Here is a 26,403-nt window from a genome sequence, read left to right as displayed (position 1 = left end):
CTACACTCAGAAATCACCCTTGGCAGGCTGGGGGACCACATGGGATGCCAGGAACTGAACAAGGTCCCTCCCAGGTCAGCAGCATGCAAGGCAAATGCCCCACTGCTGTGTTATCTCTCTGGCCCCCTCTTTTTTAAAACTTTATTTAGTTATTGATTGAAAATCTATATCCTGAAAAAAATTTTATATTGTAGTTTGTCATTTTCCCTTCTAATTTTATTATTATTGTAGTTTCAATAACATGGTTACAGTATTGTTAACATTAATGTGGTTTAGATGTACATAAAACCATACTGTGCCTTACTACCATCAACAATGCCCAAATCTTCCACCACTCTCCTTTTAGTTCACCTCTTCATTCTCTTGCCTCTCCCTATGCTTGTTAATCTTCACTTTGTAATCCAACTCCCTCGTTTTGTTTCTCTCTGTATTACAGTTGAGTAAGATCATTCAGTATTTGTCTCACTCTCTTACTTTGCATAGCATGATATCTTCCAGTTCCATTCAGGGGATATTAGACAATGCTGTCATAGCTAGGGGTTCAGTGAGGAATACTACTGAAGCATCTGGTGGCTTCAGCTCAGGGATATTAACACATAGCCTTTAATGCTTAAGAAGTCCTTTCCAAAAAGAACTGTCTATCAGCCCAGTAACTGAAATGACAAGGAATAGTTTGGGAAAGGTTGAGAAAGAATGACCAAGCCTTCTAATTTAGAAATGGTCATTAAGGTTATCAGTGAAACTTTGAAAGGGACATGTAGGTAGAAGGAAATGTGATTTTGAAATCAGAGGAGAGCTCCAGGGTTCAGTGTAAATTTACTGAGTCATAATTGAATGCAATAGATAATGGAAAGGCCTGAGGAACTTTCTGTATTTTGATAATATTTTCTAAGTCTTCCTCAAATAATTGCATTCTAAAATTTTCCAAGCTAGCCAGGTTATCTAGAATGTCATCATTCCAGAAAGAGCTAAACTGGAGACCTCACACCAGAAAATGAGTGCTAACTACTCCTTCATAGACCTCTCTCTCGACACCCCACACTTCCCTCTATTATATCATGAATGTTTTGTTTTGTAGTAATTGTTTGCAGTAATGTCCTGCCCAATACAGGGCTTAAATATTTAGCAATCAGAATCTTTTCCAATCATCTTGACATCCACAGGGTCCTACCCAGTGCCTGGCACATAGTATTAAGAGATGTATCGCTTTATTCATCTTAATTCTAAAATTTTTGTAGTCTTTCAAGTAGACAGATATCTTAAGACTTGAGTTCCAGATCTACAATTAGAGGTGAGAAATGTTGGGCCTGGAACAGGGAGAAGAAAATCAAATTTGAGCTAAGATATGTGTTGTAGGTGTAGGAAGAATCATTAGAAGATCACTTTGAAGAACTTCAGTTCAATTGTTTAACTCTAACTTCCGTTAGTAATTATCCGTCACTCATCAACATATGAATTCTTGAAAATTGATACTGAAAGATGTAGCATCCTTAAGTCTTCTTATAAGTATCTTCAAACTGCTTGTGCTCAACCACTATAGAAGACCCTCAGTGGCGAATTTCAAAGGGTAGTCTCCTCCCAACTCTGTCATTGAAAGATAACATTCTTTTCAGATGATGATCCAGTTGAGAGCGCCTTGGATGATATGTGGTATTTAGAATAACTACATGAGGTAATGCAGTAGTTTAAAGGGAGATGGCCTAGATCACCTTGACCTCAGTATAGGGAGGAGAAAGAAAGTGGAGGGGAAGGAAGACAGATGAGAAATAACAGGTGGTAGAAGTCATAAGGAAGGAAAGAGCTAAATATCCAATTCAAAGTCAACAACAACAAAATCATGAGACCCAGACGTTAACACCATCTTTAAAAAGATGTCTGTCAGCGGATGACAGGCTAGGAAGGGGAAGTACGGAAAGGGGCTTGGAAACATTGGTAGAGTGATGTTGACACTAATGGTAGAATTGGTGAAGAAATGTTGTGCATCTAAAACTCAAATATGAGTAACTTTGTAAATCAAGGCACTTTAAGAAAATTAAAAAATAAAAACTTAAGAAGAGTGCTCTGGGTTAGATGTTAGTACATGTCGGGAGGGATCAGGATTTGTGATTAGTTGGAAGCTCATTTCTGTAGCATACAAGAAACGAAGAGGATCTGTGATACATTTTAGGTTTGAAACTTTCATTCCAAAAGAACTCAGAGGGAAGAATGACTTAGCAGTTTCAGAAGCAGTGCAGGAACTGTGCTGAATCAAAAACAGCATTTATAACCCTATTATTCTGATTTCTCTTTCCCACTAGGGAATTGAGAAGGGATTACTCTGGACAGTCTGACCTACTCTGCCCTTTCTGAACTCAGCTTCTTGCAGGGCTTACTGTCTAAGGAATGCTGTAGTATAATTTGAATGTTACTTCTGAGTATATATAAATAAAAGCACTTGCAAGATAGCAATTACTGGAAAAATAAGAATAATTTTTAGCTTGTTGCTGGACACCCCAGTAGTCCCCAGTGGAATTTAAGTTTGATAAAAGGAAGGATTGAAAGCCCACATAAAATATAGAAGCCCACATAGAAGGTGCCCGAGTGATAGTATAGTAGGTAGGGCATTTGCCTTACATGTAGTTGACCTATGTCTGATTCCGAGTACCTCAGAGCACTCAAGGATGGATCCCTGAGCACAGATCCAGGAGAAAGTCCTGAGCACATCAGGTGTGACTTCCAAATAAAACAAAACAAAAACCTCAATGTTGAGAACAAAGAGTACTTCCCCTTTCTCTTCTGTTCGAGAATGGTGGACAAATTTGAAATTTCAGTGATTTTTGACCATGCTCTCTTTTAATAGTAGTCTGTAAAATTGACCATTGAAGCAACAAATTTTTAAAGGCAGTAAGATTCTGCAGAAAAATGAAATTTAAGTGCTTCAGTTTCCAGTCCTTTAGGAATTTAGAGTATACCAACCGTAAGCTTTCTTGGTGTTTATTTCCACTTCTTTAACATTTTAATTTTAGCCACCATGATTTACAGTTTTACTCAGTTGTCGATGATAGGGTTTTTTGTAACATTCGTGGCTTTTAATTTTTTATTTTGTTTTGCTTTGCTTTGTTTTTTTGGGGGGTCACACCTGGAGGTGCTCAGGGGTTACTTCTGGTTCTTCACTCAAGAATTACTCCTGGTGATGCTCAGAGGACCATATGGGATGCTAGAGATTGATTCCTGGCCAGCTACATGGAAGGCAAGCATCCTACCCATTGTATTATACCTTTTGTCCCTATTTTTCTTATTTTTAAAATTGTACTTTTTTGGATGATGAAGTCCTAACAAGTTTCAGATGAGCTTTCAAATGGGATGGGAAGAAAATGCACAGTATGAGAGAGCTCTTGATTGAGCTAGTAAAAGAAAAGTTAAAACTTGAAAGATACCAGGTTACTGCACAGAGCTGAAATAAAATATACAGCATATCTCAAAGGGGTTTCCCTGAACTCTCAAATTCCCACAGGGACACATAGTAGTTAGTACTTAATGGGATACCAGTCTACCCACAATTCTTTGCCTTCAAGCCCTCAATCTTCCAATCCCATGAAGAACAAGTGTACTCCTGAGTAGGCTATAAAAACATTCACATCTTTTCTACTTGAGCCAGACTCAGAGTAATTTACCTAAACCAGAGCATATTCTGCACACAGTGACCCCTGACAGTGTCTCTGTTTTTGCCTTTCCAATCTCTTCCCCACCCCAACACCACCTCCCCTATCTTAGACCCCTCCCCAATTCCTCCAAGGCTTTTCTCTCAGTAGATTCCTTTGGGCACCAATTTGTGTGTGGCATCAGCTCTAACAATAAACTCTGTTTTCTTGGACCCAGATTAGAGAGGCTGGGGCTGTCATCTGAATTACCTTTTAAAAAGGTTATCCCATGAAACTGGAGAGAAAACACAGTTGTTAAAGCTATTGCTTGCATACAGCAGGCCCATATGGGAATTTGCTCCTCCATGCCCTCCAGGAGGTATCCCTGGTTAGAGAGCCATGACTAAGCCCTGATCATTGCCAGATGTGGCCCAAACCACCCCCCAAAGGTTTTTTTATTACTTCATTAATTTATATATGTCACTCTATTTATTTGTATATTTTGTGTGGTGCCAAAGATCAAGCCCAGGTCTATGCATGCAACCATGCCTCTAACCACTGAACCAGACCTGTTGGGTTTATCCCATTTTTGACTCCCTCTATTTGATTATAATTGGGCCTGTTTCCTCAAAGCCTCAGTCACACAGCATTATTTACTCTTTTTCCAAATTTTTGAAAGTTGTGTTAATAAAGGTAGATTTATTTTTATTTTGGTTTGTATTTACTGTTATTAGTAGTAAGTTTGTGGTTTTCTTTTTTTTATAATTGTATTCATTTTTTGTTCCTCTTCTGAGAATTGTCTTCTTCATTAGCAAGAATACTTATATATATTAATGGTTTGCTCTTCTGTTTCAAATGTTCTTCTGGTTTTAAGTAGCTTTTAAATTTTGCTTACCTTTTCTTAAAACCAAAGCTTTTATTACCTCAAATTTATTCATATTTCCCTTAAGGCTTTGATCTCATTTTAAAAGTTTGCTCTGGTAATACCTTGTTTTAATTAACAATATTTGTAATGTGCGCCTTCCCTTGATACTCTTAACTTTCAAAAATGTCCTGGCAATGTTAATTCTGTTATTACTCTAGTTTAACTGTAGGATTATAAAGTCCTCTTAGAAGATTTCTATTAGGATTTTAGGAAAATTGTATTCAATTTATTAATAAATTTAGGAAAAGGTGGTCTCTTTAATGATTGAATCTTCCTCACAGAAAGGAAACATCTTTATAGTTATTGTCTTTTAGGTGCCTCAGTATATATTTTTCAGATATTTTCTATTTTTAAATAGTTAAATAAGGGCCAGGAAGGTGGCGCTAGAGGTAAAGTGTTTGCCTTGCAAGTGCTAGCGTAGGACGGACCGCGGTTCGATCCCCCGGCATCCCATGTGGTGCCCCCAAGCCAGGAGCGATTTCTGAGTGCATAGCCAGGAGTAACCCCTGAGCGTCAAATGGGTGTGGACCCCCCAAAAATAAAAATAAATAAATAGTTAAATATACTCCTGGGGAATAGGAACTTATGTATGTTTTGTTGTTATTATTTTAATATTTTCCCTACTATAAAGAGGATTTTTTTCCTATTACATTTTAAGCTATATAGTTTATAAAAGAGCCTAAGTATGAATTATAAATCGCCAGAGAGATTTTTTAAAAATAATTCCACTGTGAACCTTTCCTTCAGGGACTACCTCAGTGATGCTGGTGATGAAGGTAGGAGCCATTCCTACAATGGTGTAAGTCTCAGTGATGCAGGCAAAAGTCCCAGTAGTGCAGGCAAGTCTCTATGGTGCAGGCCTAACATTTTGATGCTTTGGCCTGGAACTGTGGGCCTACTTTACCTGCAATGGGTGATACCAGCAAGGCTGCACCCTGTGTTGCTTTGAAGAACATAAAGACAGAAACAGAACTTAGGGCTTCATGTCTATGGCATGTATTCACCCCTTTGAGCTACCCTGTCCCTATCCATGAGATCCTTTGTTGATTCTAGGATTTTACAGATAAAAGTGATACAATCTGTAAATTATAAGTTTTTACATTTACCAGTTCTTTAAATGTGGTGCTCTTGTATTTTCATTGACTTGATCTTCTGAAACAGTAGCCAAGATTTTCTGTGACAGAGCTGGCAAGAATTTACAAGGACAAGTGGCTCTCATTGGCTTCCAGAATGCATTCTTTGGTACAAATAAGTTATTAATAGATAAGAAAATAAAACCCCTTGGTCAAATACAATTGAAGTGCCACTTCAGTGCTCTTGATAACATACTGTGCTCTCTTCATTCAAGAATTGTTTTCCATATTGAGAAACTTTCTGAAGTTTTACTGGAAGTTTTTCACACCATAATTAGATATTGAAGTTTTTTTGATATTGAAGTTTTTTTATAATTGATTTAATCAGATCAAGGAAAGACAGTCATTGAAAACACAATCTGAGGTACTCTCCAAGTACCTGAGAATAATGAAATTATGTTTTTCATAGAATGTTGTTTAATGTAGACTTGGTATTGGTTTAGAGGGAGGGAATAGTTTTATTATTTTCATATTTGTTCAGGGCAATTTTTAGAGTTTCTTTGCCGAAGTCCACTGATTTTTCCCTCACACCAGAGTCATCTATGTATGACATATCCTAAGACAAATGGTTTTCACAAGTTTAGTGTGTTTTCATTCATTTTCTAAGGGAAAGGGGAATTGGGGCCATACCTGGTAGTGCTTGGGGCTAATCCCAGTTATGTGCTCCAGCTGGAATCACTTCTAGTCGTTCTTGGGGACCACTTTGGAGCCAGCTGCATGCCAGGAAAGAACCTTAACCATTGAACTTAACCACATAGCTTTTCTGAGTAAGCAGATTTTTTAATTCATTCTGAGATTTTGTTGGGGCAAGGGAAAAAATAAGTATGACTTTTTTTTGTTATACCTAAAATTAATTTTAACTTAATTTTATATATTATTTCTTTTTATAACCAGGCCTCTTTTCCTTTGTAAAATGTGGGGCATGGATTACAACTAAGTGACTTTTGAGTTTTTTTTTATTTTACTTATTTTGTATTTGGTTTGGTTTTTACTATAAATATTATCTCTTTATAAGGAATATACAGGTGTTATGGAAAGGGGAGGAGGTGAAAGATTTTATTTTATCTCTGATCTGATCTAAAAGTCTAGGTTAGTTTTTCTTTGGTGCAAGGATGATAATTGTTCACATATTTTCCCACCCTTTCATATGATTAGAAAGCCAAAAGACACTAAGTATTTTAAAAGGTTTTAAAAGAAACGAAACGTATGGAACATATGGGTGGTATTTAAGTGAAGTATCAATAAGCACCAAAATGATAACTTTTAATCATTAAATAGTGAGAACATGAAGAGGTGAAAGATCAGACCAAAGGTGATATAGAAATGGGGTGGAGGATCACGGGCAATTTGGTGATGGTAGTTTTGCAGTGACTTTGTACATCAAACTATGAAATATTATTGTAACTTTATTACTTAGCTATAATTTAAAAATACCCTCCAAAAAGAGGATAAAACAAGATTAATTTTTTTCTGAGAGAAAGTGAAGATCTCTCTCTTATTGTAGTTCAAGGAAAATGAGTACACAAGAAATTAACCAGAAAACTGTGCTGGGAGTTTAAATCTTACTGGGGAGTAAACTTATATGTGTAACACAGAGCACTGTTTATACCATATTTGCACTTCAAACTGAGCAGAGTCTAAACATAACTAAGTCCAAGGTATAGAAGTGGTCTTGCAGAAAGAAAGGAAGAAAGACTAAAGCACTATATTTTTTCTGCTGGGTTCTTCTTTGATTACCTCCAGTCCAAAGAAGGACATGTAAAAACCATCTCCCACACAGAATACCAGCTATGTCCTCATTCCTGTTAGACACATCAGTTCAGTTCATTTGTTTAACATTGTGCCTAGGGCAGCATTTCCCAAACAGGGGCCATTTGCCCTCCAGGGTATTTCAAGGGGGAAAACAGATTAAAATTATGTAACTTGGGAAACACAGCCATAATGGGTGGCCAACTAGTAGGATGGAGGACCACAGGAAGGAAAACAAATCAGAAGAGAACCACAGTTGGGAAAGGACTGAGAAATACAAGGTTATTTCAAAGTGGGTGATAATACCCCTTGCTTCAGTAGTTGCCTTTAGTGCAGTTAGGGTGGGACATTTTTTCATTCATTTCTTTAAGGAAAATATATTTGAATAGGAGTAATTTTTTTCTGAATAAGTGTAATAGGCCAAATTTTTAATAAATTTCTAGGACTGTTTATGCCATATACTAGGACCACAAATATATGTACCAAGTTTCTTAATTTTAGCCCATGACAAATTAAATAGAATGTTTTAAATAGTTATTTGTGAGTTATGTGATCTTCAACTAAGCCAGTTGAAGTTGGGACTCAGAATGTACTGACTGGCAGGTGTGACTTTCCTTAATAACAAGACAAACAAATAAAGAAAACATATCCCAAATCACTCTGAACAGATTTATAGGACTTCCTTATTAAAATATGTCTATCTTTGGGGTCGAAGCGATAGCACAGTGGTAGAGTGTTTGCCTTGCACACTGCTGACACAGGATGGACCTCGGTTCAATCCCTGGTTTCCCCAAGCCAGGAGTGATTTCTGAGCACATAGCCAGGAGTAACCCCTGAGCATCACCAGGTATGGCACAGAAAAAAAAATAGGTCTATTGTCTTGGATCTCATAAGGAAGGGTGAAATTATTGGTATACCACCTGGTATATAGGATGCATAAAAATATATGCATTCTCTATTCCCGATATATCAAGTTTATAGAATCTTAAAGGTCTTTCTTAAACTCATTAATTTGAAAAAATTTTTATTTATTAAGTCTATGAGGCACAAGGTTGCAAAGTTGTCATGATTGCATTTCAGTCAGACAGTGTTTGAACATCCATCCTTTTATATGTATACTTTCTTCACCAGTGTCCAAAATAAACTTAAATTTATCTTATGGTTCTGTAAGATAGATATCTGATACTTGCATTGCCAAATAAAAATCAAAGTATTGACAGGGCTGCATGCTTTCAGGAAGCTCTAGAAGAGAATCTATTTCCTTGTCTCTTCTAGTTTCTAAGGATCACTTACTTGCTATTACTTTGGTATTACTTGGGTCATGCTCCCTTCCTCTATCTTCAAAGCCAGCAGTGGCAAACTGAGTCCCTTTTATGAGTCCCTTTTATATTATATCTCTTTCACCTTCTCTTTTGATTTTTTTTGTCACTTTCCAAGACCCATGCTATTAAAGGACCCCTATAGATAATCTAGGACTATTTCTCTGTCTTACATTTAGCTTATTAACTGCCTTGAATGCATCTTGTAAAGTAAGCTTTTCCCTTGTATTGTAGCTAACATATAGGTTTCCAAGTTCTAGATATCATAATGTATTGGGCAATCATGTTTTTGTCCACCAGAATATACCTTAGCAGCATCTTCCTCTTTGAATCTAGAATATTTTGTAATCTTACTAAAGTGTATGGGGACTCTGAGATTCTGAGATATGGAGACTCTCCTGTGATTTTATTTCTTTTCTTGCTTTTATTTCTCCTATTGTCTCTCTCCCTCAAGTCAGTAAGCACAGTAAATACAACTCAAGGGCCCAAATATCCCATTGACAGTTTGACAAGGTAAGAGCTCATTTGCGAGATCTAACCATGAACCTGCAGCTATGTGATTGAAAGGCAAATATGATTCATGCTACTTATGTAAAAAAAAAAAGGCAGTATATCTTTGAGGAGAATTTTGAAAATCAAATTTTGAGCTCTCTGCTGAGATTATGAATAGTCACCCTCATTTCCTGTAGTTTATGAATCTTCCACAGTGCTATTTTCCATGTTTTGTGTCTTTACTGTTTACAGAAGTAGGTGATGAATATGAAGCATGTCTGAAAGCAGGAAACAGCTTATGGAAAATCTCTACATAGGCTGGCTGTAGAGTCAAGTGACCCCTTAGGTTATAAATACACTAATGATTCCATATGCATTGAGAGCTGGTATTTTCCATCTTTCAGCCCAGCATTTTGATGAAGTTTGATCGATATTTTTAATAATTCTTTGAAAATGGAGCATTGGCTATCCAGAGATTTAATCCTGGGAAAAAAATACAAAAATAAGGTCAAAACTTCCAATAAGAAAATGCGTCCTTTTTCTTTCTTTTTTTTTTTTTTTTCAATATCCTATATGTTCTTGCGGTTTTTGCTAACTTGAGAATAGTTTCCATCACCTGAGGTGGATATAACAAAAATGATTAATTTAGAAAAAAGAAGGATTGTGGGGTAGGCGGAACTGACATTTGTCTGTATTATGTTCTTAGAAACTTAGGCGTTTAGACTTGGAAATGCTTCTGATACTGAAGATAATTCAGTTGTTAATTAACATCAGAAGAAATAGATGAGCAAATACTTAATTCCCCAGTAAAGAATGTGCTGAGTGCAAGAATCTGAGCTGGGGTTCAAGTTCCAACTCTCTGAACTCAGCCTTACCAGAACCCTGTTCTCATCTCCATATCCCAGGACAGCTGTACACGGGTCACCAGACCAAGCCATCTGCCCAACAGATGCCCTTCATGTCTCTTTCTACATGAGCATTTCTCATATGCAGATGGCTAGAAACTCACTGTATAGTTTCCCTTTGAGATCTCATGTATCATCTGCTGTGGGACACAGAAGCCCTATGTTTGTAAGTGCAACTGTTGCAGGGACAGTAGGGAGGTTATGAAGATGTGTTCATACACTATATTTTAAGGATCTGAGTCAGGAAAAGGTGAACAGATTTACATGTTCCTTGACCATTTCTCTATTTTTTTCTTTGTTTTACCCTAACAATTCCTTCAATACTTGTGAGTTATACTTGATAAAACAAACGTGAGTTTAAACACCCCCCCCCCAATTTTAAGATATTGTTCTAGGTAAATCTCAAATACAGGTATATGTTATGGACAACTTATAGCAGACAAGAGAATAAGCATCGATGTGGCCCATTTATTTACAGATATATAGTAAGTATGATTTACTTGTTATACATTATGAGTTTTGTACTTAGAAGTTGTGGTTTTTACCCATATCTAATTCTGGCCTCTGTTCCAGGAGAATTTGGTAATATATAAATGTAAAGTCAGGGTGTAAAAGCCAGTAGTGCTGCTGATAATGCATGGGAAAGGGCCAGAATAAAGAATAATCTAGTGTAAAAAGTTAGTGGTACCCAGATTGAGAGACTTTGGCCTCATATTGGTAGGTTGGTAGGTAGGTAGGTAGGTAGGTAGGTAGGTAGGTAGGTAGGTAGGTAGGTAGGTAGATGGGTAGATGGGTATGTGGTTAGGTTGTGGATGGGTGGATGGGTGGATGTTTGGATGGATGGATGGATGGATGGATGGTAGGTAAATGAAATTTCTTTGGTGCACTTAGGTTTAGGGATGAGTTTGCCCAAAGAGGAACAGAGTAGATAACTCTGAATTGAAGTTAAAGCAATTCTCAGTCCTCCCAAATGTTCTCTCTTTAAGTCCTGTGTTGTCAGTAATGGGAGCTGGCATCAGCCTTGCTCTGCTCTTCATATCTCTGGTTCCTGTGTTTGAGGATTGAGAATTTTTTTGCATTGTTTTTGTATCATGATACAGTTTGAAAATCCAATCATAGAATTTAAGACAATGACTAAGAACTAGAGTATTCTTTGCAAACTCAACCCAGCCAAGGAACTTTATTTCTTTGAGAAGATGAGCTTCAGCATGTTCTTGTCTACATAGGTCTTGTGAAACATAAAAGGACTGCAGAAATGGGGAAAAATGGTTGGGAGGTCATGAAGCCATGTCCAGGAATTGTATGTTTTACTTGGAGCTTGAATCACATGTCCTGGTTTCTTTTTGAATCTTTGAAATAAAAAAAAAAATTTCCTTGTTGTTTTGGTCCTCCCACTTGACTAATTGGTCACTTTTCAAACAAATTAAATCATGGACTAGAGACATTGGTTCTTTTCCAACCATATTCATTTTGTGGAACTGAAGGGGAAGGGTTCCCTTTCTAGGAAAATAACAACAGCTCTTGATTATATATGCCATAAATATAACCAGCTGTAGTGGTTGGCATCAGAATTGCCTCTGATATTTTTAACCAGCCATAGTGGATGATGTTGATAGAAAAGAGACTAGGAGTACTTTCATTGCCTCCAATTCATAGTGAGTCACTCTGCTCCTCTTGTGAAAAGGTATTCTTTACCCATCTAGATATTCCCCCCAGGCCATATACTGTCCCACATGTGCCTATTTCATAAGTCAAGTTATTTCTAATTACCCCTGCATAGCCCTCTAAAGTCAACCATCAGATTCTGGTGCTGAAAGAAGTAGACAATTGTGCACAAGAACATGCATATCAAGATGAATCTGGGATACAGAGGTAATACAAGGTGTGAAACATTTACCTTGAATGCAGCTGATCATGGTTCATTCCCTGTCACCATTTGTAGTCCCCCAAATACTACCAGAAGTGACCCCTGAGCACAGAGATAGATATAGGCCCTGGGTACAGCTGTGGGTGATTGAAAAACTAAAACAACAACAGCAACAACAACAACTAGGTGGGTCTCAAAGAGAATGGACACAAGAAGTGGAGATCAGAAAACAGAGACTCTCAGGGAATCAAGATAAGATCAGATACCAGTCAAGGCATTTATACAGTAGACTACAAATCATGAGAACATAAAACATAAATCTTTAAATAGAGAACTTACTTTATGCGTGTGTATCCTGAAAGTGCCATAAGATCTAAAGAGGAAGGACAGCCACATTAAGGGTGATGTACCAATAGTTTTATGGAATCTTCATGTTGATATGGTCTTTACACATATGATACTTCAGTTGAGCACTGAGCAGGGGATTGTTTGCATCACAGTGAATTTTGCATAGTTGGACAGAAAGGGTTAAATATCTAGCCCATGGAAGTCCTCCTCTGCCAAGCAGTGAAGAGAAATCAGGTCTTTTTCTGCTATAGCAGGACCTTATACAACAGTGGTTCATTTGAAGCTGCACCATCAGCAAGTTGGTCAAGAGATACTAGATCACATGTTAAGAATAGTCCTATCCCTGACAATTCAGAAAAGTATCAGAGTTATGGCAAACTTGGGTGGCAACATCCAAATGGGTGTTTGTTAGTAGCCCCACACCAACTGCTATGATTAGATTGTGCCCAAATTACTTTAGTGGTGCTCATTTTGATTTCAAGAGAAAAGCACTAAACAGAAACAAACACAGCCCTCCGTCTCAGCTCACCTGGCATTTTTGAATAGTTGTAAAGGGAACAATATTGTTTCCTCCTGAATTCACCCATGAGAAATGAACCATATTTCCCTTTATTCAGTGTCAACCAGAGTATGAGTTGTGATTTCAAGTAGGAAAAATTGAAGTTACTTATATTATTGTTTATTGCTTTTGGATTTTTTTTCCTTCCTCCCTATTATTTTTGTCATTGTTGGAGGAAGAGAGCTCATGGAGGGGTCAGGGACATACATTAAGGAGAAGCTCATGATATGTCAGAGATATAAATCCAGAGAATTATGTTCTACACTTAAGCAATCATGGCCTTAGCCCTTCTAGTATTTTTTAATGAAGCAACTCAGAAAGTTTAATTAGGTAATTAACTTTGGAATTAAGTATGTTAAGCTATACAAAATAAGTGACTTCTGCTTGGTAACTACATATGAAATTACATGCAAATTACCTTCAAAAATAGACTTACATAATTTCAGATGTGAAAGAAATTTTGGCAGTCATTTAGTGAAATGCCTTAGTAGGGTTTTCTTTGCTTGGCAGACACTTGGGGGCCTCCCCAGGCATCCCCTGACGGCTTGCCTCGGCTGAGGCGTGTCTCGCTGGGGCTGTGAGTTTTCTGTTGGAGTTGTGGATTGTGCTGGTTTCTTTGCTTGGCAGACACTTGGGGGCCTCCCCAGGCATCCCCTGACGGCTTGCCTCGGCTGAGGCGTGTCTCGCTGGGGCTGTGAGTTTTCTGTTGGAGTTGTGGATTGTGCTGGTTTCTTTGCTTGGCAGACACTTGGGGGCCTCCCCAGGCATCCCCTGACGGCTTGCCTCGGCTGAGGCGTGTCTCGCTGGGGCTGTGAGTTTTCTGTTGGAGTTGTGGATTGTGCTGGTTTCTTTGCTTGGCAGACACTTGGGGGCCTCCCCAGGCATCCCCTGACGGCTTGCCTCGGCTGAGGCGTGTCTCGCTGGGGCTGTGAGTTTTCTGTTGGAGTTGTGGATTGTGCTGGTTTCTTTGCTTGGCAGACACTTGGGGGCCTCCCCAGGCATCCCCTGACGGCTTGCCTCGGCTGAGGCGTGTCTCGCTGGGGCTGTGAGTTTTCTGTTGGAGTTGTGGATTGTGCTGGTTTCTTTGCTTGGCAGACACTTGGGGGCCTCCCCAGGCATCCCCTGACGGCTTGCCTCGGCTGAGGTGAGTGTTTGGGGGCCGGAGCGCGGCCGCTCCGCTGCGCTTCGCGGCCGCGCACTCCACCTCGCCAATGAGTACCACCACAACACGTAGAAAAACCCACAGCGTAAGCGAGACAATGGGGAGACTACGCAGACCAACTTCAACCATAGAGAATGAAGATGGAAACTCTGATGACCCAACAACGACCAACTACCTAAGCAGTCTTTCAGAAATGGAGTTTAGAGACGAAATATGGAGGTTGCTATCAGATATCAAAGAAAGTATAAATCAGAGCACTAATAAAAATCAAGAGAATATGAAGACAGAAATCAGAAAACTCCAAACTGAAATATCAGATCAGATAACAGGTCTGAAAAACTCAATAGACGAATTGAAGAACATAATGGATGAGTTTTCCAACAGGTTAACAGCAGCTGAGGATAGAATTAGTGCTTTAGAAGATGAGATGCATAACAACTTTACACAGCAGAAGAGATTAGAAAAAAACCTCAAATCAAATGATCAGACAATGGAAAATTTACTCAAAGAATATGAGAAGATGAAAATAGAAGTCTTTGATAAGCTCAACAGAAACAACTTCAGAATCATTGGAGTTCCAGAGACCCAAGAAGAAAATCTTCAGGAAGAATCAATGGTTAAGAACATCATCACAGAGAAACTACCAGAGCTAAAGAAAACATGTGACCAAATCCTGCATGCCCGAAGAGTACCAGCTAAAAAAGACCCCAGTAGAAACACCCCAAGACACATCCTAGTCACCATGATGAAACCCACCGATAGAGATAGAATACTGCAAGCAGCAAGATCGAAAAGGGAAATTACATTCCACGGAGCATCCTTGAAATTTACAGCAGACCTGTCACCAGAAACACTCAAGGCCAGAAGGCAGTGGTGGGACGTAGTGGCAAAACTCAATGAAATAAATGCTTCGCCAAGAATATTGCACCCAGCAAAACTAAGTTTCAGGTTTGACGGATGTATACACGGCTTCACAGATAAACAACAGCTCAAAATCTTTGCAGACTCAAAACCAGCCTTAAAAGAAAAACTGAAAGATCTACTCTAAAAACAAGACAGAACAAAAAACACACCAAACTTCTACACAAAGATGGCAATAAATCCCATGACAATTATTTCTCTCAATGTCAATGGACTAAATGCACCAGTTAAGAGGCACAGAGTGGCGAAATGGATCAAAAAACTGAAGCCAACCTTCTGCTGTCTACAAGAAACACACCTGAATAGTCAGAATAAACATAGACTCAAAATCAAAGGCTGGAGGAAAATCATTCAAGCAAACAACACCCTTAAAAAAGCGGGGGTGGCCATACTAATATCAGATGACACAAACTTTATACTCAGAAAAATTGTAAGGGACAAAGATGGATATTATGTACTAATCAAGGGATTTGTACAGCAAGAAGAAATCACTCTCCTAAACATATACGCACCGAATGAGGGTCCAGCAAAGTATTTAATACAATTGTTGACAAATCTGAAGAAGGATATCAATAATAACACAATAATTGTGGGAGACCTCAACACAGGCTTGTCAACACTTGATAGGTCAACCAAATGGAAACCCAACAAAAATATACTAGACCTGCAAAAAGAAATGGATGAAAGAGGCCTAGTAGATATATATAGGGCACTCTATCCTCAGAAACCTGGATACACATTCTTTTCCAATGTACATGGATCATTCTCCAGGATAGATCATGTGCTGGCACATAAAACATACCTCCATAAAATAAAAAAGATAGACATTTTGCAGGCTGCCTTTGCTGACCACAAGGCTCTGAAGTTAGATGTGAACTGCAAAGGGACACAGAAGAAAAAATTTAACACCTGGAAGTTAAACAGCCTCATACTCAATAACCAGTGGGTCCGAGATGAAATCAAGGAGGAAATCAAAAGGTTCCTGGAAACAAATGACAATAAAGACACAAACTATCAGAACTTATGGGACACAGCAAAAGCAGTACTGAGAGGAAAATTTATAGCTTTGCAAGCACACATCAGGAAGGAAGAAGGAGCTTACCTGAGTAGCTTAATGACACAGCTAATAGAACTAGAAAGTGCTCAACAAAAGGACCCAAAAATAGGGAGACAGAAGGAAATAACAAAGCTGAGAGCAGAAATCAACGAAGTGGAAACCCAAAAAACAATCCGAAAGATCAACGAAAGCAGAAGTTGGTTCTTTGAAAAAATAAACAAGATTGATAGACCATTGGCAAAACTCACAAAGCAAAAGAAAGAGAGAAACTTGATAACGCGTATTAGAAATGAGAAGGGGGAGATCACTACAGATACTGCAGAGATTCAAAGGGTATTCAGAGAATACTTTGAGAAACTCTATGCCACTAAATATGAGAACCTGGAAGAAATGGATAAATTTCTGAACTCATATAACCTTCCACGGTTGAATAAAGAAGAGGTAGCATATCTAAACACCCCCATAACTATTGAGGAAATTAAAACTGTAATCAAAAATTTACCCAAAAACAAAAGCCCAGGCCCTGATGGATTCACGAATGAATTCTTTCAAACCTTTCAAGAGGAACTACTACCAATTCTGGCCAGGCTCTTTTATGAAATCGAAAAAACAGGAATACTTCCAAATAGCTTTTATGAAGCCAACATCACCTTAATACCAAAACCTGATAGAGATGCTGCCAAAAAAGAAAATTACAGACCAATATCCCTGATGAACACAGATGCAAAGATCCTCAACAAAATCCTGGCGAACAGGATCCAGTGCCTCATCAAGAAGATCATTCACTTTGATCAAGTAGGTTTCATCCCAGGAATGCAAGGATGGTTTAACATCCGTAAATCTATTAATATAATACACAACATAAACAACAACAAAAATAAAAATCACATGGTCATATCAATAGATGCAGAAAAAGCATTTGATAAGGTTCAACACCCATTCTTGATTAAAACTCTCAGCAAGATAGGAATAAAAGGAACCTTTCTCAATATAGTCAAAGCCATCTACCAGAAGCCAGTGGCAAATATTATCCTCAATGGAGAAAAACTAAAATCCTTTCCTCTAAATTCTGGTACAAGACAAGGCTGTCCTCTCTCACCACTCCTATTCAACATAGCACTGGAAGTACTTGCTATAGCGATTAGGCAAGAAAAAGATATCAAGGGAATTCAGATAGGAAAGGAAGAAGTCAAGCTCTCACTGTTTGCAGATGACATGATACTCTACTTAGAAAACCCTAAAGACTCTACCAAAAAGCTTCTAGAAATAATAGATTGGTATAGCAAAGTGGCAGGATACAAAATTAACACACAAAAATCAATGGCCTTTTTATACACGAATAATGATAGGGAAGAAATGGACATTAAGAGAACAATCCCATTCACATTAGTTCCACACAAACTCAAATATCTTGGAGTCAACCTGACTAAAGATGTGAAGGATCTATACAAAGAAAACTACAAAACACTGCTCCAAGAAATAAGAGAGGACACGCGGAAATGGAAACACATACCATGCTCATGGATTGGCAGGATCAACATCATTAAAATGGCAATACTTCCAAAAGCATTGTACAGATTTAACGCGATTCCTCTAAAGATACCCATGACATTTTTCAAAGAAGTGGATCAAATACTTCTGAAATTCATCTGGAACAACAAACAACCTCGAATAGCTAAAGCACTCCTTGGGAAAAGGAATATGGGAGGCATTACTTTCCCCAATTTTAAGTTGTATTACAAAGCAACAGTTATAAAAACAGCATGGTATTGGAATAAAAACAGACCCTCAGATCAGTGGAATAGGCTTGAGTACTCAGAGAAGGTTCCTCAGACATATAACCACCTTGTTTTTGATAAAGGAGCAAAAAATCCTAAATGGAGCAGGGAAAGCCTATTCAACAAGTGGTGTTGGCACAACTGGTTAACCACTTGCAAAAAAGCGAACTCAGACCCCCAGCTAACACCATATACAAAGGTAAAATCCAAATGGATTAAAGACCTTGATATCAGAACTGAAACTATAAGGTATATAGAACAACATGTAGGTGAAACACTCCAGGACATTGAGACTAAAGGCATCTTTAAGGAGGAGACAGCACTTTCCAAGCAAGTGGAAGCAGAGATAAACAGATGGGACTATATTAAGCTGAAAAGCTTCTGCATCTCAAAGGAAATAGTGCCCAGAATACAAAGGCCACCCACTGAGTGGGAGAAATTATTCACCCAATACACATCAGATAAAGGGCTAATATCCAAAATTTACAAGGTACTGACAGAACTATACAAGAAAAAAACAACTAACCCCATCAAAAAATGGGGAGAAGAAATGAACAGACACTTTGAAAAAGAAGAAAGGCAAATGGCCAAAAGGCACATGAAAAGATGTTCAACATCACTAATCGTCAGGGAGATGCAAATCAAAACTACTATGAGGTACCACCTCACGCCACTGAGATTGGCACACATCACAAAAAAGGAAAACAAGCAGTGCTGGCGGGGATGTGGAGAGAAAGGAACTCTTTTTCACTGCTGGTGGGAATGCCGTCTAGTACAACCTTTATGGAAAGCGATATGGAGATTCCTTCACAAACTGGAAATTGAGCTTCCATACGATCCAGCTATACCACTCCTAGGAATATACCCAAGAAGCACAAAAATACAATACAAAAAACCCTTCCTTACTCCTATATTCATTGCAGCGCTATTTACAATAGCCAGACTCTGGAAACAACCAAGATGCCCTTCAACAGATGAGTGGCTGAAGAAACTGTGGTACATATACACAATGGAATACTATGCAGCCATCAGGAGAGATGAAGTCATGAAATTTTCCAATACATGGATGTACATGGAATCTATTATGCTGAGTGAAGTAAGTCAGAGGGAGAGAGAAAGACGCAGAATGGTTTCACTCATCTATGGGCTTTAAGAAAAATGAAGGACATTTTTAACAATATCTCAGAGACAAGAGAGATGAGGGCTGGTAGGTGCAGCTCAGGACATGCAGCTCATCACATAGAGTGATGAGTGCAGTTGCAGAGATGACTACACTGAAAACTATCATAAAATGTGAATGAATGAGGGAAGTAGAAAGCCTGTCTCGAGTACAGGTGTAGGGGGGTGGGGAGGAGGGAGATCTGGGAAATTGGTGGTGGGAATGTTACACCGGTGAAGGGGGGGTGCTCTTTACATGACTGTAATCATACAACTATAATCATGTTTGTAATCACGGTGTTTAAATAAAGATAAAAAAAAAAAAAAAAAAAAAAAAAAAAAAAAAAAAAAGAAATGCCTTAGTAAAGGAGACTACTTAGACCCAGAGCTATAAAGATATAATTTTCTCAGTACCTTAGCTCCCTCATAGCAGAAGAGGCTCAAATCTCAAATTTATCATCTAATGCTAATCCCAAATGTCTGTTATATTTTTTTAAATTTCTCTTTGGTAGAGGTCAGGGCAATAATACAGCAGGAAGGGCATTTGCCTTGCATGCATGGCTGATACAAATTAGATCCCCCAGCATCCCATTCAGCAGATCCGTCCCCCCAGTGGACTCTTGAATACAGAGTCAGAAGTAACCCCTGAACACCTCTAGGTATGGCCCAAAACCTAAAATTTAATTAAAAGAATTTTCTTTTGGGGATAAGGGAAGAGAGGGAATGTGGGGGCCATACTCTGTAGTACTCAGTGCTTACTCCTGGCTCTGTGTTCAATGATCACTCCTGACATTGCTCAGGAAACCATATGGGTACAGGGGTTCCAGCCAGAGTTGACCACAGCAAAGCAAATGCTTAATCTGTACCATCATCCTCCAGTCCTAATGCCTCATGCATTTTTACAAGTCAAATATGGTGGACCTTGTGGAGTGAGGCAAGCAGCCATAGTCTGTGAATGCATGTTCTTTTCTTTTTTTTTTTTCTTTTTTTCTTTTTTTTTTTTTGGTTTTTGGGCCACACCTGGCGATGCTCAGGGGTTACTCCTGGCAGTCTGTTCAGAAATAACTCCTGGCAGGCACGGGGGACCATATGGGACACCGGGATTCGAACCAACCACCTTTGGTCCTGGATTGGCTGCTTGCAAGGCAAACGCCGCTGTGCTATCTCTCCGGGCCCGCGTGTTTTTTATTTTTTTATTTTTTTTTTCTTTTATGGTCTTTGCTCAAAATCCTGTCGATGGCATAGCTAGAGGCCTCCTCTCACTGCTTTTAATTTTCTCTGGACTCATCATTGATACTGCAACCCTAGCATTCAGCTCTAAAGTGACAGGAGAAAGGAAACCAGTATAATAAGGTACTCTCACAGAAAAATTCTGAGGAACTTTTCCAGCACATGAAAGCTGGTAAGTCTTTAGCTAAGCAGGATCATATTTGAGCTTCTTGAGATGGCTGGTGTAGTCTGACCCTTGCCTGCCCATCACATTTTTTACCTCTGGGTTGTCAGCCTTCTAAGCCAAGGCCATCACATTTTTTATCTCTGGGGTGTCAGCCCTCTAAGCCAAGGACTCTTCCATTGCAGTGTACAACCAGGAACCTAGGTAGGTTTCGATAGCATATCCAACTTCAAGATCCTGGCACTGGGACTCCTCCAGCTTCTGGAACCAGGAAATCATTAATTGTTGAGTGAAGAGGCCTTGAGAAAAGGCTCTACAAGAGCCAGAAAAAAAGTCATCAGACATTTGTGGGAAAATTGCTGGCAGAGGGAAGAGATCTGAATGCTGAACATGGCTGCTCTTTCGTTTTAGTTTACAGGATTCTAAAATGGGATTCTGAGGCCTACATTGTCAGAAGAATATGTGCAGGAGGAAAATACAGTCTGAGTGCTGTGAAATCTTAGATTTTTAAATACAGAAGTTATGTGGGAAAAGAATGCTTAATTCAAGTGGGAAAATATATATATTTAAATATACCCTCTAATTTAGACACCTTATGGAGAGGATAATAGAAAATATGTTATTTACTCTGTGGTGCATTAGTGATTTTTAGAGTATGCTTTTAGTATATAGTCTTTTGTGAAAAATGACTTAGAAGTTATGTTTCATGTATGCATTCTTTCTGAATTATTTCTGTAATAGAGATCATAGAATTGTGAAAAGTATTTGACTATAAAAGTAAGTTAGTACTTAGTAAGTTCTTAATACAACTAGAGTAAAATGTTAGACAGTTAAATTATATGAACATATAAGTGCTATACATGTATCTTACAAAAGAACTGATTGCAAAATGATTACAAATAACACAAAACAAATATTTCTATATATTGGGAATACCTAAATAAATTTTTAATTATCATCAGAAAATGAATGCTTCATTCTGCCAGTGAACCTCTTCATTTTTTAATTTATTGATTTTTTGATTGTATTGAAATGATTGTGATCTACAAAGTCCTTCATAGTTGAATTTCAGATATATAGTGAATCAGGGCCATTGACACCACCAGTGTCAACCTCCTTCCACCAATGAACCCAGAATATATCCTATACCATCATCCTTACTTTATTGATTTAAAGAAAATTCATCACATAGTTGACATAGTTGATCATAATACATTTGTTTCCAGATAAGTAAAAATAAATGTACCCAAGTACATTTGTGAAAATTATTATATCTCTAATGAAGTCACTAATACAAAGGCAAAGGTTTTATTAAGCTCTTGTTAGCTGTCCATTCTTTTAAATTGGGGTGTTACTTTAGGGATGACAACATCAAACAAATGAAGTTGTCCAGAAATTCAAAACATGACTTTTAGGGGCATGTGCTCAGCTGCCAGGCCTCAGAGGCTCGGGGGGGGGGGGGGGAGATGATTGCACTTGCTCCAAAAAGCTCTGGTGATATCAGCCCTTAAACTGGCATACTTGAAGTGTGGTCAGATAGGTGTCTCCAAAGGGAATTGTAGTGGGTCATAGATGAGACAGGGCCATTGGGGAAATGGTGATTTGGATCTGAATAATGGAGGCAGCAAGCATGGCTTTGGCAAGGGAGGTATTTGCCCACCATCTCCTCCTGAGATGGCCAGCTTTCTGCTGTGTGTACCAGTGTAGCCATAATCTTTCATGGCTTAGTTTACATCTCATTTAAGAAAAGAGTGTGTCTATGGAGCTGGCCCAGTTCGAACATGGCAACTGGATTGTAAGTATGGTTACAGCTTAAATGTCTTCATTGTTAAGGACTGTAAGGAGATAAAAATAACCCAGCATCCCTCAGTACTAGTATCACAGATCTTGGGCCAGAGGGATAGAACAGTGGATAAGACACTTGCCTTTTATGCAGCCAACCAACCCGTGCTCAATCCATGGCTTCCCATATAGTCCCCTGAGCACTGCCAGAAGTGAATGTTTAGTATGGCTCCCAAATAACATTATAGATCTTTTTGTTTAAAAACTCTCTGGGCATTATTTTTCTCTGAATTTCCAGATATATGGCTGGAAATATGACAGGTAAAAGGAATATTTACAATTAATATTTTAGCACTTAAAATATTGTGAAATACTTGCTCTTCTTTTATTTTTTGAGGGATAGGCAAAAAGAATTTATAGTGGAATTTAAGGAGAAAGAAGACTTTTTTTTTAATTGAAACCAATATGAATTACAAATCTTACACAGTTGTATATCTGGCACATAGTGACAGTGAATTAGGGACTTTCTCACTACCAGTGTTGATATCTCTGCACCATACTTCCCTGTATGCATCCCATACATCCATCCATAGCCCCCCCGGACTGCTAGTGTAACAGGTCCATTTTTATGTATAGCTTGTTATAGTTTGGGTCCCTTGACTCTATTATCATTGACTTTGGTTTGGGTATTTAGGTCTGTCCATTTTTGATTTCCATCAATGCTCCTAATATCACTTTGCCCCTGGGTCCCATCTACTTTTGTTTTTCTTTTCTCAATTTGTAGGAAGACATTAAAATATGAGGCAGAACAAGATGACTTGTTCTATCATTGAAAGAAGACTTTTTTAATCCTTTTCACATTTCCCATTTCTTAGTCCTCTGAGTCTGGTTTGTAAGGTGAATTTAGATCTTTATGTAGAATAGTGATCAAATATTAGTACACTAAACAACATATGATGCTACACTTTTCCTGTCTATAAGAAATCACTGTATTTGGTTCAGAGAGATAGAACAGTGATTAATGCTCTTGACTTGCATGGATATGATGCCAGTTTTATTCCCAGGATAGCTATGATTGATCCCCTTTGTACCACCAGAAGTGACCCCAAGCACAGAGCCAGGAATATCCCTAATCACTACCAGGGGTGGACCCAACCCTCTTCCAAAGTGGAAATCACTATTTCCAATTAGTAAAATTGTTTTATATAATTTTTGAGTCACACCCAGTGACACTCAGGGGTTACTCCTAGCTATGTGCTCAGAAATCGCTCCTGGCTTTCGGGACCATATGGGATGCCAGGGATCGAATCCAAGTTTGTCCTGGATCAGCCGTGTGCAAGGCAAATGCCCTACTGCTATGCTATCACTCTGGCCCTTTATATTTTATTTTTGTCTCATTTAAAAGTCACAGTGCTTTATCTTTTCTACTTTATCAATGTTGAATCCCTGTGCTTTATGTTTCTATTTTAGTAATGTTTTTGTTCCTTTAATATATGTGGTATGTGATATATGTTATATCACATATATAATTTTTGTGTATATATATATATATAATTTTCTCTCACCCAGTTAGAGAGTTTGTTTTGAAATTAAACTCAGAGAGAAAAAAATTAAACTGAGAGATTTGAAAAGAGAAGCAAAGCTATTTTTATTTCTTTGAGGCTACTGCCTATGTCATCTATTATTTCCTCATTATATCCATTTCTTCAGATAAAAAAAACTGGGATATATAAAAAGATCAAGTCACTAATGAAAATCAAGGCATAAATTGGGGATGAGGAGGAGACCCAGTGATCTTTTTCCTAATAAAAAATTTTGTGTTATCTTTTATGTATATGGGTAAGTGGATATCAGTAAGTCCTCCCTCCTTTTTTATGAAGCCAAAGAAGTTCTCTCCAAATTAACTACACTTATTAATGGCCACTGGGTCCCGCAGCAAATCAGAGCACTGTGAGGAGCTGAGTTCCATCCCTGCTGAACTAAATGTATTCTTTTTAAAACTTAAGCCGCAAGTTAGTAGAATAAAAGAGAAGATTTAAAATCTTGGATTAGGTGACAAAAGATACAATAGCATGATCTTATATGCAACCGGGGTTTCCAGAATATTTAGTATTCCTGCAGAATTTGAATGAATTGTATTTATCTCTTCTCATATCCTAAAATAGCAACACACAGTGTGTTTGTATGTGAGAGTGTGCCTATGAGAGTGTGTGTGCAGATGCGTGTGTAACAGAGAGGAAATAGAAATCTGGAGGCATAGAGTTGTGTTAAAGGTTAATAACCTCAAAGTTGAAGGGAGGATAAGACTATACAGTTGTATTAGAAAATATAAGGTATGGAGGGTTTCTTTCAGTTGTTTGTCACACCCAACATTGAGATTTCATCTCAAGAGTGAGAATGGCATTTATTGAAGTGTCTGGAAACTAGTACTGTTAGGTCTGTGATAAAAGGAATACTCTTTCACTGTTTGTGGGACTGTTGTCTGGTTCAATCTTTATGAAAAATAGGATTATTTTTCAAAGAAGTAAAAATAGAACTTCCATATGACACAGCAATTTCATTTCCTGGTATATCCTTTCAACACATAAACATTAATTTAAAAAGATATATACAACCTGTGTTCATTGCAATGCTTAATACAATAGCTAGTATATGGAAATGACCCAATGTCCAAAAACAGATGAATGGATAAAAAAGTGATAGTACATTTACACAATAAGGATATTATGCAACTGTAAGAAAAGATGGCATTAGCAGTTCACTGTGATTTAGATCGAACTGGAAAGTGTCATGCTAAGTGTCAGAGAAAAAATGTGAAATACCAATGATCTCATTAATTTGTGGTATAGAAACAAAACAAAAGAAAATAAACATATCAGATGATAAGATATTTTCCCCCTCGTGAGAATTTTTGTGTCAAAAATAAAAATACAGCAGCCATCAGGAGAGATGAAGTCATGAAATTTTCCTATACATGGATGTACATGGAATCTATCATGCTGAGTGAAATAAGTCAGAGGGAAAGAGAGAAAGAGACGCAGAATAGTCTCACTCATCTATGGGTTTTAAGAAAAATAAAAGTCATTTTTGCAACAATCCTCAGAGACAATGAGAGGAGGGCTGGAACTTCCAGCTCACTTCATGAAGCTCACCACAAAGAGTGGTGAGTGCAGTTATAGAAATAACTACACAGAGAACTACCATAATCATGTGAATGAATGAGGGAACTGGAAAGACTGTCTAGAGTACAGGTGGGGGTGGAGTGGAATGGAGGGAGATTTGGGACATTGGTGGTGGGAATGTTGCACTGATGAAGGGGGTGTTCTTTACATGACTGAAACCTAATCACAATCATATATGTAATCAAGATGTTTAAATAAAGAAAAAAGTTAAAAAAAAAGAAATGAAAAAAAATAAAAATACTGAAGAACAGGCATAAAATCTTGACTGCTAGACTGGAATGATAGCACAGCAGTAGGGCATTTGCCTTGCATGCCAACGACCTAGTACAGACACATATTTGATTCCCAGCATCCCATTTGGTCTCCTGAGCCCTCCAAGAGATATTTCTCAGAGCAGAGCCAGGGGTAACTCCTGAACATTGCCAAATGTGGCTCAAAACTGAAAAATATAAATATGCATATAAAAACAAGAAAAAAGTCTTAACTACTTTAGAGCTTCCATGGGATTATTTTTAAAATGCAGTATGATTTTAATTGGAATAATGTAATTGAATATAGTTATAAGTGTGTCACCATAAGAATAAAATATATGAAGGCCAATAATACTATGAACACATGAAGAGTATGTTCATAATTAATAATCAAGATAATGAGGACTAAATAAACTATGAGACATATTAACAATATTCATAATATCAGTGGTCATAGCATTGCTTTATTCTGGTGTAGCAAATGTTTAGCCTAGGGGCCAGTTAAGGCCAGCAAATCATGTAGTCTGACCCTAACACATAGCAGGACACACTTGAACTTCTCCTTCCTCTTGATCAAAGCCCAACTGCCAATCTCAGGTTATGGCCTGAGACTGATGTTATAAATATACAAATGGCCATTGACAAAGAAAGGTTCCAACCCTTCCTATTAACAAGTGTATCAATTGATGAAAAATTATGATGCATTTTGGTAGTACATACCAAAATATAAATGTGAATATTCTTGGGCCAGAGAGATAGCACAGTGGTACGTCATTTGCCTTGCATATGGCCGACCTACAAC

The 26,403-nt window shown here is 38.0% G+C and overlaps 1 protein-coding gene across 3 annotated transcripts in view; it reads left to right on the top strand.

The window, feature by feature from the left end:
- PIP5K1B (phosphatidylinositol-4-phosphate 5-kinase type 1 beta) overlaps positions 1 to 26,403 on the top strand; it is a 370,177-nt gene that overhangs the window by 169,435 nt on the left and 174,339 nt on the right. The gene's annotated exons all lie outside the window — the stretch shown is intronic.

The sequence above is a fragment of the Suncus etruscus genome, chromosome 3 (genome assembly GCF_024139225.1).
Source record: "Suncus etruscus isolate mSunEtr1 chromosome 3, mSunEtr1.pri.cur, whole genome shotgun sequence".
Classification (NCBI taxonomy): domain Eukaryota; kingdom Metazoa; phylum Chordata; class Mammalia; order Eulipotyphla; family Soricidae; genus Suncus; species Suncus etruscus.
Note: the sequence above shows the minus strand (reverse complement) of the source record. Positions and strands in the feature narration are given on the sequence as shown.